At 43.1% G+C, this 14275-nt stretch overlaps 1 non-coding gene across 1 annotated transcript; it reads left to right on the forward strand.

Moving 5' to 3' along the window:
- Window positions 1–5496: 5496 nt before the first annotated feature.
- On the forward strand, window positions 5497–5613 carry LOC132364216 (small nucleolar RNA SNORA40). The gene has a single exon (XR_009502762.1). It is a non-coding gene; the product is annotated as a small nucleolar RNA SNORA40 (small nucleolar RNA).
- The last annotated feature ends 8662 nt before the right edge of the window (window positions 5614–14275 follow it).

Raw genomic sequence — 14275 nt, forward strand, 5'->3', positions numbered from 1 at the left:
ATAAATAAATAAGAAATAAAAAATAAAAAGATGGAGAGAAAATTTTTAGATCAAAAGAGATTTTAAAACATTTTGACCAGGGGCTTCCCTGGTGGCACAGTGGTTAAGACTCCACGCTCCCAATGCAGGGGGCCGGAGTTCGATCCCTGGTCAGGGAACTAGATCCCACATGCATGCTGCACCTAAGAGTTCACATGCTGCAACTAAGGAGCCTGCCTGCTGCAACTAAGACGGGGCCCAAACAAATAAATAAATAAAATATTTAAAAAACAAAAAACAAAAAACATTTTGACCAAATGCAATGTATGGATATTTAAGTATCTTTATTCAAAACATCTCTAAAATAATAAAACAAAAGATAACAAAACAAATTATAACATTTATGAGACAATTAGAAATTTGAACACATACTGGACATTTGATGATAATAACTTTTTAAAGTATAATAATGCTATTATGGGTATTTTAAAAAGAAATGATTCAAAAAAAAAAAGTCCTTATCTCCTAGAATGCATGCTCAAATATTTACAGGTGAGGGACCATCTGGGATTTGCTTCAAAATAATCCAGGGACTTCCCTGGTGGCGCAGTGGTTAAGAATCCGTCTGCCAATGCAGGGGACATGGGTTTGAGCCCTGGTCCGGGAAGATCCCACATGCTGCGGAGCAACTAAGCCCCATCTGTGTGCAGCAATGAAGCCCCAATGCAACCAAAAATAAATGAATAAGTTTATTTTTAAAAAGTTGTATGTGATTTCACCAAAATATCACTTAAAACAAAACAAAAACAAAAACAAAGTAATCCAGATGGGAGGAAGTGGGAATCTGGGGGGAGATGAAACAAGACTGAGTTGGTAACTGGTGTTCATGTTATACAATCTACTTTTTTTTTTCATTGTGGAAAAATATACATCATATAAAATTTACCATTTGAAGTATTCTGAAGTGTACAGTTTAGTGGCATGAAGTACATTTTGCTACTTTTTTTGGTTTAAAATTCTCCAAAATCAAATGTTAAAATAAAAATTTTAAAGAAGCAAATAGAGATCCAAGTAAAATATGTTGGTAGATCCAATTTTTAAAATTATTTATTTATTTTATTATTTTATTTATTTTTGGCTGCATCTGGTCTTAGTTTCGGCATGCAGGATCTTCGCTGCGGCATGCAGGATCTTTCATTGAGGCTTGTGGGCTCTTCGTGCATGGGCTTCTCTCTAGTTGTGGCATGTGGGTTTTCTCTCTCTAGTTGTGGGGCGCAGGCTCCAGGCCATGTGGGCTCTGTAGTTTGCAGCACGCAGGCTCTCTAGCTGAGGTGCCGGAGTTCAGTAGTTGTGGCCCGGGGGCTCAGTTGGGATCTTAGTGGGATCTTAGTTCCCTGACCAGGGATCAAACCCTCATCCCCTGAATTGTAAGGTGGACTCTTTACCACTGGACCACTAGGGAAGTCCCCCAATTTTTTTTCCCACTATTTATATATTTGGCTGTGCCGGGTTTTAGTTGTGGCATCAGGGATCTAGTTCCCTGACCAGGGATCCAACCCAGGCCCCCTGCACTGGGAGTGCAGGGTCTTAACCACTGGACTGCCAGGGAAGTCCCTGGTAGATCCAATTTTGATGGGCTAGTGCAGCAATTTTTATTTCTCTCTTTAGTTTCTTAATTTTCTATGATGAATATGCTAATTTTAAACATTTATTTATTTATTTAGGCTGTGCCAAGTCTCAGTTGTGGCATGAGGGATCTTTCGTTGCGGCATGCATGTGGGATCAAGTTCCCTGACCAAGGGATCCAACCCAGGCCCCCTGCATTGGGAGCGCGGAGTCTCACCCACTGGACCACCAAGGAAATCCCATGAATGTGCTAATTTTAAGCAAGTATTTTTGTAACAATAAGAAAAAGCTAGAGATTGCCTCTTTCTTTCCTTCCTTCCTTCCTCCCTCCCTCCCTCCTTTCTTTCTTTCTCTCTTTCTCTCTTTTCTCTTTCTCTCTCTCTTTTCTTCCTTCCTTCCTTTCTCTCTTTTAAAAATTTTCTGAAGAATAATTCTTACCCGAAGCGGTCCCCTGGTGGCGAGTCAGAGAGCAGCTCACGCGCGTTCCTTTCCGCTGTCCCAGGCTCCCGGGAGGGAAGGAAAGTGCCCCTGGCTGCTGAGCGCCCCCTGTGCGCGACTCCTGAGGGCCGAAGGGCCCCCCAGAAGTGGCCTCGAGGTCTTGTCCTAGAAGATGAAGGATTCAAAGGAGGAGGCAAAGGGAGATGTGGAGTTGATGAGTAGCAACTTTCCTCTTACTCCTCCTCCCCGCCCCCCACTTCCTCCTCCTTTCAGGCCATCTCTTTTGCTTACCAGCAATTCATCCGTTTATCAATGAACTGAGCACCTACTGTGTGCCAGGCCCCTTTTTAAGCACCAGGGACAAAGGCCTTGCCCTAATGGAGCTGGCACAATGGCTGTGTGAGAGAGCCACAGTAAACAAAGAAAATATATAGCATGTTACATGGTGATAAGTACTAAAAAGAAAAATGAATCGAAGAAGGGAGATACAGAATGGGGGGATGTTGGCAATTTTAACTAGAGTGGTCAGGAACCGTCTCACTGGGTGTGTGAGTAGTGAAGTGAAGGAGGTGAAGAGGTCAGTCAGGCAGATATCAGGGGGAAGGGCATTCTAGGAGGAGGGAATAGCCAGTGCAAAGGCCCTGAGGTTCCTGAGGCAGGAATGTTCCTGATGAGTTTGAGGAACACTAAGAAGTTCGGGTTGGCGGTGGGGGGCTGGGGGCGGAATCAAACAGAGAAAAAAATATGCAAATGTGGCAACAGGTTAGCATTTGGGGAATTGGGGTAAGGAAGACACACACACACATCTAGGTGTGTAGAGAGAGAGAGAGGTATAGATATAGATACACATTTTTTTTCTGAACCTTTTTTGAGCCGGTTACAGACATGACTCTTTCTTATTCCTAAATACTTCCATTTATATTTCCTGAGAAAAAGGGCCTTCTCCTACGGAGGGTTTCTCTACCTTATTGACACCGAGGCTGGATAATTCTCTGCTGTGGAGGGCTGTCCTACACTGTAGGAGTTTTAGCCTCCCTGGCCTCCGCCCACTAGGTGTCAGTAGCACACACACCCCGGCTGTGACGGCCAAAAATGTCTTCAGACATTACGTAACGTCCCCTGGATGACAGACAGTGCCCCTCCCCCCTCCCCAGTGGAGAACCATTGCTTATATAACTACAGTATAATGATCACAATCAGGAAATTTAATACTGATCTACTAATCTTGCTACCTGAACTACAGATATTCAAATGTTATCAAAGGTCGAATAATGTCTTTCTTAGTAATTTTTATTTTCTGGTCTCTGGTCCAATCCAGGATCACGCATTGCAGACAGATGTCATGCCTGGAATGTCCTTTCTCCTTTCCTTGTCTTTCATGACATTGACTTTTTAAAAAAATTTATTGAAGTATAGTTGATTTACAATGTTATGTTAATTTCTGCTGCACGGTAAAGTGATTCAGTTTATATATATATATATATATATATATATATATATATATATATATATATATATATATATTCTTTTCCATTGTGGTTTATCACAGAATATTGAATATAGTTCCCTGTGCTATACAGTAGGACCTTGTTATCCATCCTGTATAAAATAGTTTGCATCTGCTAATCCCAAACTCCCAATCCTTCCTTCCCCCACCTCCCTCCCCCTTGGCAACCACAAGTCTGTTCTCTATGTCTGTGAGTCTGTTTCTGTTTCGTAGATAGGTTCGTTTGTGTGGTATTTTAGATTCCACATATAAGTGATATAATATGGTACTTGTCTTTCCCTTTGTGACTTACTATGCTTAGTATGGTAAACTCTAGGTCCATCCATGTTGTTGCAAATGGCATTATTTAATTATTTTTTATGGCTGAGTAGTATTCCATTGTATTTATATATACCACATCTTCTTTATCCATTCATCTGTTGATGGACACTTAGGTTGTTTCCATGTCTTGGCTATTGTAAATAGTGCTGCTATGAACATTGTGGTGAATGTATCTTTTTGAAGTAGAGTTTTGTCTGGATATATGCCCACTAGTGGGATTGCTGGATCATATGGTAGCTCTATTTTTAGTTTTTTTGAGGATCCTCCATACTGTTCTCCATAGTGGCTGTATCAATTTACATTCCCACCAACAGTGTAGGAGGGTTCCCTTTTCTCCACACCCTCTCCAGCATTTGTTATTTGTAGACTTTTTGACATTGACATTTTTGAAGGTCATAGGCCAGTCGTTTTGTAGAACGTCCCTGTCTGGGACATTGCATTTGTCTAATTTTCCTCATGATTAGATTCAGGTTAAGCATCTTTGGAAGAAATACCACAGAAGTGATGGTGCGTCCTTCTCTATGCAGTATATTAGGATTTGATTTGTCCATTTGCCCCATTCCTGGTCATTTTAACTATGATCACTTGATGAAGGCATTATCTGTCTGTTTCTCCTCTGTGAAGTGACAACTTTTTCCTGTCATGAATGTGTATTTTATGGGCGGTTACACTGAAACTACACAAATATCCTGTTTCCTCATGAAACTTTCACTGACTATCTCATCCATTGAGGATTCTGGCCTGAATCAATTGTCCTGATTTTAATAATTGTTTTTTTATATCTATTTTATTTGTTTATTTATTTGGTTGTGCCAGGTCTTAGTTGAGGCAGGCGGGCTCCTTAGTTGTGGCATGCAAACTCTTTGTTGCAGCATGCACATGGCATCTAGTTCCCTGACCAGGGATCGAACCCAGGTCCCCTACATTGGGAGAGCAGAGTCGTAACCTCTGCGCCACCAGGGAAGTCCCTTAATAGCTGTTTGAAATAAATACTGAACAGGCTGAAAAGGTTGCTTCTAACATACTGGGAAGAGTAACAATGAAATGCACATCCATGTAAATTTCAACCAGGCTCAGAAAGGGATACATCGGCATATGTGAAACCCCAACACGTTCCTGCCTGGGGATAAATATGAATTGTTCAAAGCTGGGGACGGGCGTGGGGGGCAGGAGGGCAGCAGGGAGGCCTGGGATGGTGGGGTCTTTGAGTAACTAGATGGGGAGACAGGGATAAATTCCAGAACTACTCAGGTGGTGAAACTAATAGGATGTGGACGGACCGGTTAGATTTTGAGCCTGGGGAGGAAGGTGGAGGGCGAAGCGGGGGACTGGTCAGAAGGAGATGCTGCCCTCTGAGACCCTCAACTGGGGCTGATGAGCCCTCAGGGCTGGGGATGTGAGTGTTGAGGGGCAGACACAGACTCTCTGGGACAGCTGGGCATTCCAGACCAGGGCGGGGGCTGCTCCGGAGTTTCCAATAGGCCCTTGAACTGGCGAAGGAGCCGAAGGTGGCTCCCAAGAGGCTCACGTGCGTCCTGGAGTGGCCAGGAGACTAGCTCTCCTCTCCTCTGGCTCAAGCCTCAGCCTGAGATAGGGTGGAACAGAGAAGGGTCACGTGTTCTACCATCAATGGTTTTAGGAATCTGGAGGAAAGAAAAAGGTTATTTAAGAGATCTAATCCTCTTTTGAGACCCAGAACTCATTGTTCAGTATGAGTTTTGATACAGATAAGAAGGAACATGATACCTAAAACAGATTCAAGTGATGGGGGTGTATTGATTAACATAAAGATTGCTTCCGGCACTATAGAGTTGATAATTTGAAAGCTTAAGATATGAGGGAAATTATCAGATACATTGATTTAGTGCTCTATTTTTAATGTTGACATGAAACAAAGATGGCTTTTTAAAAAGCCATTTTGTTTATTTTTTTGGCTGCATCAGGTCTTAGTTGCGGCTCCCAGGGTCTTCATTGAGGCGTGCAGGAACTTTCGTTGCGGCAAAGGGCTCTTTTTGTTGTGGCACGTGGGCTTCTCTCTGGTTGTGGCGCATGGGCTTCTTCTCTAGTTGTGGTGAGCCGGCCCCAGGGCTCTGTAATTTGCACTCAGGCTCTCTCGTTGAGGTGCGCGAGCTTGGTAGTTGTGGCCTGGAGGCTTAGTTGCCCCGTGGCATGTGGGATCTTAGTTCCCTGACCAGGGATCGAACTGGAGTCCCTGCATTATAAGGTGGATTCTTTACCACTGGACCACCAGGGAAGTCCCTGAGATGGCTTTTTCTTTAAGGCTTTTACCTTGAGAACACAGTGTCTGGACTTTAAAAAGTTATTGGCATATCCCAACGATCTGTACTGTTCTAGGGTGTGATAGCTTAGGAGTGAGTATAATTTGAACATAATGCATTTTTAGAGAGTGTCAAATTCAGAACCAGACAGAACCATCTCCTGACCGTAACCGTGGTCCTAAAGTAACTTGCTTGAGGAAATTGGATCCCAAAGATTACAGGTGGGGAATTTTGAAGTGTGTCCGTATTCCACTGGAGATCAAAGAAGCCCAACTAAAAGAATTGTGGACCAACTGACATGACAACTGTGAACTGAGCAAAACTTCTTTTTGAAAGGGCTGTCTTATCTTGAAGATTATGACCTTGGAGGCACTAAGGTGATTGGCAGTGGAAAGAATCAGAACATGAGAAATTCCTTAAAAATTTATTGACAAATAATTTTGCCTATGTTACACATTAAACAAAAAAACAACCTTTACACTTTGTGCAAAAAAAAAAAAAAAAAAAAGGGGCTTCCCTGGTGGCGCAGTGGTTAAGAATCCACCTGCCAATGCAGGGGACACGGGTTCGAGCCCTGGTCTGGGAAGATCCCACATGCCGCGGAGCAACTAGGCCCGTGAGCCACAATTACTGAGCCTGCGCGTCTGGAGCCTGTGCTCCACAAGAGAGGCCGCGGCAGTGAGAGGCCCGCGCACCGCGATGAAGAGTGGCCCCCACTTGCCACAACTAGAGAAAGCCCTCGCACAGAAACGAAGACCCAACACAGCCAAAAATAAATAAATAAATAATTAAAAAAAAAATTAAAAAAAAGAGAGAGAGAGAGATCAAAGATAATTGCATCTTTCCCCTTCACCCACCCAATCAAAGTGCCTTCTCCCTGTTACATACTTCCACGCTAGCTGGAGAGGCTGGGACATTCTTCCAACACTGCTCGGATATCCTTGGTCCACATGGAGTCCAAATTCACCTTTCGTTCCTTTCATTCAGCAATCAAGTATTTATAGAGCACCTTCTGTGTGCCAAGCATTGTTTGAGGCTCTGGGGACCAGGCAGTGTAGAAGACAGACAGAAAAGTTCTTGCTCATATGGGGCTGACATTCCAGTGAGGAACAGATAGACATGTATAAGAAGGTTTTAAGTGCTAGGGAAAAAGATCAGTGCAGGCCAAAGAGGTGTCTTGAGTGGAGAAAGCGTGGGAAGGCGGCCAGGGGAGCCCCACTGTGACATTTGAACAGAGATCAAAAGAGGTGAGGCAGAAGCTGTGTGGACATCTATGGGAAGAGCATTCCAGGAAGATGGAGCAGCAGGTGCAAAGGCCCTGAGGCAGAACTGTTCCTAGTGGAGCAGAAGGAGTGTGCAGGAGAGTGAGTGGGAGGAGAGAGGAAGTCAAGAGGTGACAGAAGCGGGTCATGCAGGTCATTGTGGGCCACTCTAAGGATTTTAGTTCTTACATTCTGTGAGATGGGAGCCATGAGAGGGTTTGTGCAGAGGAGGGATAATGCCTTTGCCCCCAAACTGGTCCCTCCGTCTTTCTACCTGGTTATAGTTCCACCCAGGCTGAAGCCCTGTCTTTCTCACCTCCTAAGTCTCACCTCTATCTGGCTCCCCTTCCACCTCCAGCTCCATCTCTCTCTCTCACATCCCCATTTTTATCTCATTCAGTGTTTCTAGGAAAGATAGGACACAACAAATGAACACAAATACACAATACCAATAGAATTCCAATATGGTGAAAGCAGCCAATTAGGAAAAGATAAGAAACAGAGCTTCTATCTACAAAAGCAGCCATCTTTGGTACTTCCCTGGTGGTCCAGTAGGTAAGACTCCACACTCCCAATGCAGGGGGCCTGGGTTCGATCCCTGGTTGGGGAACTAGGTCCCACATGCATACTGCAACTAAGATTCTGCATGCCACAGCTAAGGATTCCATGTGCCGCAACTAAGACTCAGCACAGCCTAAATAAATAAATAAATAAATATTAAAAAGAAAAAAAGCAGCCATCTTTCTCCCCCAAAGAGAATAACCTTGAGGAGGAGGGTGTGGTCTGTTTCAAGAAAACTCTAAAACTTTACTAGGAGGTTAAAATAAGACTTGGATTAATTAACAGATGTGTCATGTTTATGGATGAAATGACTGAATCTTATAATGTCAATTATATCTAAATTTATATACAGGTTTTGTTTTGTTTTTTGGTTGCATTGGGTTTTAGCTGCAGCACGTGTTGAGGCATGTGGGCTTCTCTCTAGTTGTGGCGTGCGAGCTTTGTCTCTCTAGTTGTGGTGCGCAGGCTTCAGAGCACGTGGGCTCTGTATTTTGTGACAGGCGGGCTCTCTCATTGAGGCGTGGGAGCTCAGTAGATGAGGTGCGCGGGCTTGCCCCTCGGCTGCGTGATCTTAGTTCCCCAACCAGGGATCGAACCCGCGTCCCCTGTATTGGAAGGCGGATTCTTAACCACTGGACCACCAGGGAAGTCCCTCTCATCAGGCTTTTGAGAGCAATGCTTTATGCAAGAAGAAAATGGAGTGACATGTTTAAAGATATTCTAGAAAAGAAAATGGGAGCCAAGGATTTTATATCCAGCAAAATTGACTTTCACATATAAAGGATATAGACTGTTATCAACATGTGAGAGCTAAGGGAAGATGGTTTCCATGAGGTCTTGAGGATTCCATTTCAGATAAACAAATGTCTAGAAAGACATGTGTTTATGACTGCAAAGAGTGTGAAACATAACATTACTTGTAAACCTAAGACTGAAGGGCACTAAACAAGGAAGGGTGATGTATGTAATGGATAAATGTTCTCTCAGTGTAGATGCAGTACAAATATATCTATATGATGGCAAAAGGGGAGAGTATATGCAAGAGATACTTTAAAACAGTTTTAGTAACATATTGATGGTAGTATTCGCATTGTTTCTTTGAGACCGCTGTGTGAGCAGTGTTCATTAAAGCGAATGAATGATTCTGAGACATTCTAATTCTGTTTTCATCTGTGTTCTTAAGAACCAGGATTTTTATGGAAGAAAGAAGAAACAGATAGCATTAGTATCCTATTGCTGCTGTAACAAATTACCACAAATTTAGTGGCTCAAAACATTAATTGATTATCTTACAGTCCTGGAGTTCAAAAGTCCAACATGGGTCTCACCAGGCTAAAAATCCAGGTGTCCTCAGGGTTGCATTCCTTCTGGAGTCTCTTGGGGAGAGTCCATATCCCTGACTTTTCCAGCTTCTAGAGGCCACCTGCAATCCTCAGCTGGTGGCCCCCCTTCCAGCAATCACAACACTCTCACCTCTGCTTCTGTCTTCACATCTCCTTCTCTGACTCTGACCCTCCTGCCAACACTTATAAGGACTTTTACGATGACATTGGGCCCACTGGATAATCCAGGACAATCTCCCCATCTCAAGATCCTTAACATAATCACATCTGCAAGTCCCTTTTGCCATGTAAGGTACCATTTTCATAGGTGGCAGAGATTAGTATATGGACATCCTTGGGGGGATGTTATTCTACCAACCAGAAAGAGGTTGAGTAAAAATCTTGCAGTCCTGAAATTGAACTGGAAATATGAGAATGAATTCATAAAGTATTGTATATAATAGAATATGGACATATATATCATATGTATATGCATAAATGTACATTATAATATATTACATATATATTATAATATATTATATACAGATTATATTACGATATATAATTATGTGTTATATTATAGGACAATATATTATATGTTCTCTCTATATTATATATATATAGATATTATATTATATATATTTTCCCCTCCTTTTAGCTCTTTTGACCAAGAAAGACACATGGCCAACCCAATAGCAAATGAGCATTTCTAGCACCCAAATGAATATAATTTCCCACCAAAGAAAGCCCCCAGAGTTTCTGGCTGATGCCAGGTCTGGGACAGGAAATGCCCAAGATGTGCCTGGAACATCTGGTCATAGGAGACAGCAAGAAAACTATCAGAGTTGCTTCAAAAAGTTCCAACCAGTAGAAGCTCCCACTGGCCAGGTGGGCCCACCAGTGAGGATAATGGATTGGAGCACAATGTATTTAAATCCATAAGCTCATAACTACTTAAAGAAAGAGCCAGCCTATAATTATTAGAGAAATGCAAATCAAAACTACAATGAGGTGTCACCTCACACTGGTCAGAATGGCCATCATCAAAAAGTCTACAAATAGGGTTTCCCTGGTGGCTCAGTGGTTAAGAATCCGCCTGCCAATGCAGGGGGCACGGCGTTGATCCCTGGTTCAGGAAGATCCCACATGCCGCGGAGCAACCCTGCGCCACAGTTACTGAGCCTGGGCTCTAGAGCCTGAGAATCACAACTACTGAAGCCCTTGCGCCTACAGCCCGTGCTCGGCAACAAGAGAAGCCACTGCCCACCACAACGAAGAGTAGCCCCCCGCTCACCGCAACTAGAGAAAGCCTGCGCACAGCAATGAAGACAAAATGCAGCCAAAAAAAAAAAAGTCTACAAATAATAAACTCTGGAGAGGGCGTGGAGAAAAGGGAACCCTCCTACACTGCTGGTGGGAATGTAAATTGGTGCAGCCGCTATGGAGAACAGTATGGAGGTTCCTAAAAAAACTAAAATAGGTTTATCATGTGATCCAGCACTCTTGGGAATATATCTGGAAAAGACGAATACTCTAATTCAAAAAAGATACATGTGGGACTTCCCTGGTGGTCCAGTGGTTAAGAATCCGTCTTGCAATGCAGGGGACACCAATTCGATCCCTGGTGGGGAACTAAGATCCCATCTGCCGTGGGGCAACTAAGCCCGCATGCCACAACAACAGAGCCTGCACACCACAACTACTGAGTCTGCGCACCACAAGGAAAGATCCCACATGCCACAACTAAGACCCAATGAAGCCAAAAAATAAAAAATAAATAAATATTAAAAGGAAAACCCAAAAGATACATGCACCTCAATGTTCATAGCAGTAGTATTTACAGTAACCAAGACATGGAAGCAAACTAAGTGTCCATCAACAGATGAATGGATAAAGATGTGGTACATATATGCAATGGAATATTACTCAGCCCATAAAAAGAATGATATATTGCCATTTGCAGCAACACGGATGGACCTAGAGATTATCATACTAAGTGAAATAAATTAGACAGAGAAATACAAATATCATATGATATCACATATGTGGAATCTAAAAAATAATACAAATGAACTTATTTACAAAACAGAAACAGACTCACAGACATAGAAAACAGACTTTTGGTTACCAAGGGAAAGGGGGGAGTAAATTAGGAGTTTGAGGTTAACAGACACACACTGCTATACATAAGATAGATAAACAACAAGGACTTACTGTATAGCACAGGGAACTGTATTCAGTGTCTTGTAAAAACCTGTAATGAAAAAGAATCTGGGGAATTCCCTGCTGGTCCAGTTGTTAGGACTCTGCGCTTTCACTGCCGAGGATGTGGGTTCAATCCCTGGTAGGGGAACTAAGGTCCCACAAGCCTTGCAGCGTGGTAAAAAAAAAAAAAACTGAGGGGCTTCCCTGGTGGCACAGTGGTTGAGAGTCTGCCTGCTAATGCAGGGGACATGGGTTCGAGCCCTGGTCTGGGAAGATCCCACATGCCGCGGAGCAACTAGGCCCGTGAGCCACAACTACTGAGCCTGCGCGTCTGGAGCCTGTGCTCCGCAACAAGAGAGGCCACGATAGTGAGAGGCCAGCGCACCGCGATGAAGAGTGGCCCCCGCTTGCCACAACTAGAGGAAGCCCTCGCGCAGAAACGAAGACCCAACACAGCCAAATAAACAAATAAATAATAATTAAAGGTGCTAATAATTAAAAAAAAAAAACTGAGAAAGAATATATATATATACTCTTCGTTGTAGTGCGTGTGGGTTTCTCATTTCGGTGGCTTGGCTTCTCTTGTTGCGGAGCACCGGCTCTAGGTGCCTGGGCTTCAGTAGTGTGGCTCGCCGGCTCTAGAGCGCAGGCTCAGTAGGTGTGGCGCTCAAGCTTAGTTGCTCCGTGGCATGTGGGATCTTCTAGGACCAGGGATCGAACCCGTGTCCCCTGCACTGGCAGGCGGATTCTTAACTACTGCGCCACCAGGGAAGTCCCAAGAATATATATATATCTGAATCACTTTGCTGTCCACCAGAAGCTAACACAATATTGTAAATCAACTATGCTTCAATCAAAAAAGAAAATAGAAAAAAAGAAAAAAAGAACCAGCCTAATTTATCACTTTCAGAGGATTATGGGGAATTAATTCACTATTTAGGTAAGTGGTCTCTAAAGGGAAAGAATCAAGCACTCCTACATGAACGTGCCACTAGGTAACCAAATGGAACATAAGGGGAAACATCTGCAAGGGAAGAATTTTAGCTAATAAAATTAGCTAAAATTCGAGGAGGAGGACATCGCTATTTTGCATTCACCACCAAGTTAGTTCTCAATGGCTGCTGGCCTCATGCAAGGAGAGACAAAGAGTGCGAGCCTGATGGTGAAGGGACGAACGGCACCCACAATCGGGCCAAAGGCATCAAACCCTAGTCTAATCCCAGTTCTGGAAACAACTGCAAATTTGCCTGGAAGATGAAGGACAGAGAACCATGCCAGCGTGCACCACGAGGATGGGATCAGCACCACCCAGACCGTGGGAAACAGCCTGAGTTGTGCAATCAATTTATTGCAAGGCAGGGAAGGGATGGAGGGGAACCCATGAATTAAGAGACTTAAAAGATATATTATTATTATTTTTTTGCATGTGCAAGACTAAACCACAGTGTCTAGAGATTCAAACTTCCATGATAAACTATTCAGAAATGCCAAGCAGTGATTATCACACAAGTCACAACAGTGGTTACTTTGCGGAGCGAGGAGGCACTGTGATTGGGATGCAGCCTGTTGGAGGGGCTTCTGGGGTCGCTGGTGACATGCTCTTTGTTGACCTGGGTGGGGGTTAAAATGATGTTTGCCTTCCAGCTGAGTTTCTCACACTCAGCGCTATCAACATTCAGGCCAGATGATTCTTGGTTGTGGGAGAATACCCCGTACATTGCGGGACGTTTAGCAGCATCCCTGGTCCCCACCCACTAGAGACCAAGGACAGCCCTTCCCCCGACTCCATCCTGACAATCAACAATGTCTCCAGTTATTGCTGAATGTCTCCCAAGGGACAAAATCGCCCCTGGTTGAGAACTGCCCCTCAGGAACTCCTTAAGTTATACATTTATTTTTATGTGGTTTCTTGGATCTAGCTCTGTGTGTGTGTGCATTTTTAAATTTTTTTAATTTAATTTTTATTTCGTATTAGAGTATAGTCGATTTACAATGTTGTGTTAGTTTCAGGTATACAGGAAAGTGATTCAGTTATACATATACACACATCCATTCTTTTTCAGATTCTTTTCCCATATAGTTTATTACAGAATATTGAGTAGCATTCCCTGTGCTATACAGGGTAGGTCCTTGTTGATTATCTATTTCATACATAGTAGTGTGTATATGTTAATCCCAAACTCCTAGTTTATCCCTTCCCCCCCACCTTTCCCATTTGGTAACCATAAGTTTGTTTTTGAAGACTGTGAGTCTGTTTCTGTTTTTGTTGTTGTTTTAATATTTATTTATTTATTTGGCTGAGCCTGGTCTTTAGTTGTGGCACACAGAATCTTCGTTGATGCGTGCAGGATCTTCACTGAGGCCTGTGGGATTTTTTTTTTTTTTTAATTGCGGCATGTGGGAACTTTTAGTTGTGGCGTGTGGGATCTAGTTCCCTGACTAGGGATCAAACCCAGGCCCCCTGCATTGGGAGCGTGGAGTCTTGACTGCTGGACCATCAGGGAAGTCCCTGTTTCTGTTTTGTAATGCATTTTATTTTATTTAAAAAAAATTTTTTAATTCCATTGTAGTTTTTATGGGGGAAACTTGACAGGATTCTACAGTTTATCTGGAAGAAAAAAAAAAGACAATGAAAATAGCCCAGGAATTTTGCAAAAAGTGGAGTATCAGATATTAAAATATATTCTAAAGCTACTGTAGTTAAAACAGAGCCGCACTGGGACAAATAGAGAGATGAATCCTGGAATAAAGTAACCTGCCTCCAATGGGCCCCAT

Source organism: Balaenoptera ricei, chromosome 3 (assembly GCF_028023285.1).
Source record: "Balaenoptera ricei isolate mBalRic1 chromosome 3, mBalRic1.hap2, whole genome shotgun sequence".
NCBI lineage: Eukaryota > Metazoa > Chordata > Mammalia > Artiodactyla > Balaenopteridae > Balaenoptera > Balaenoptera ricei.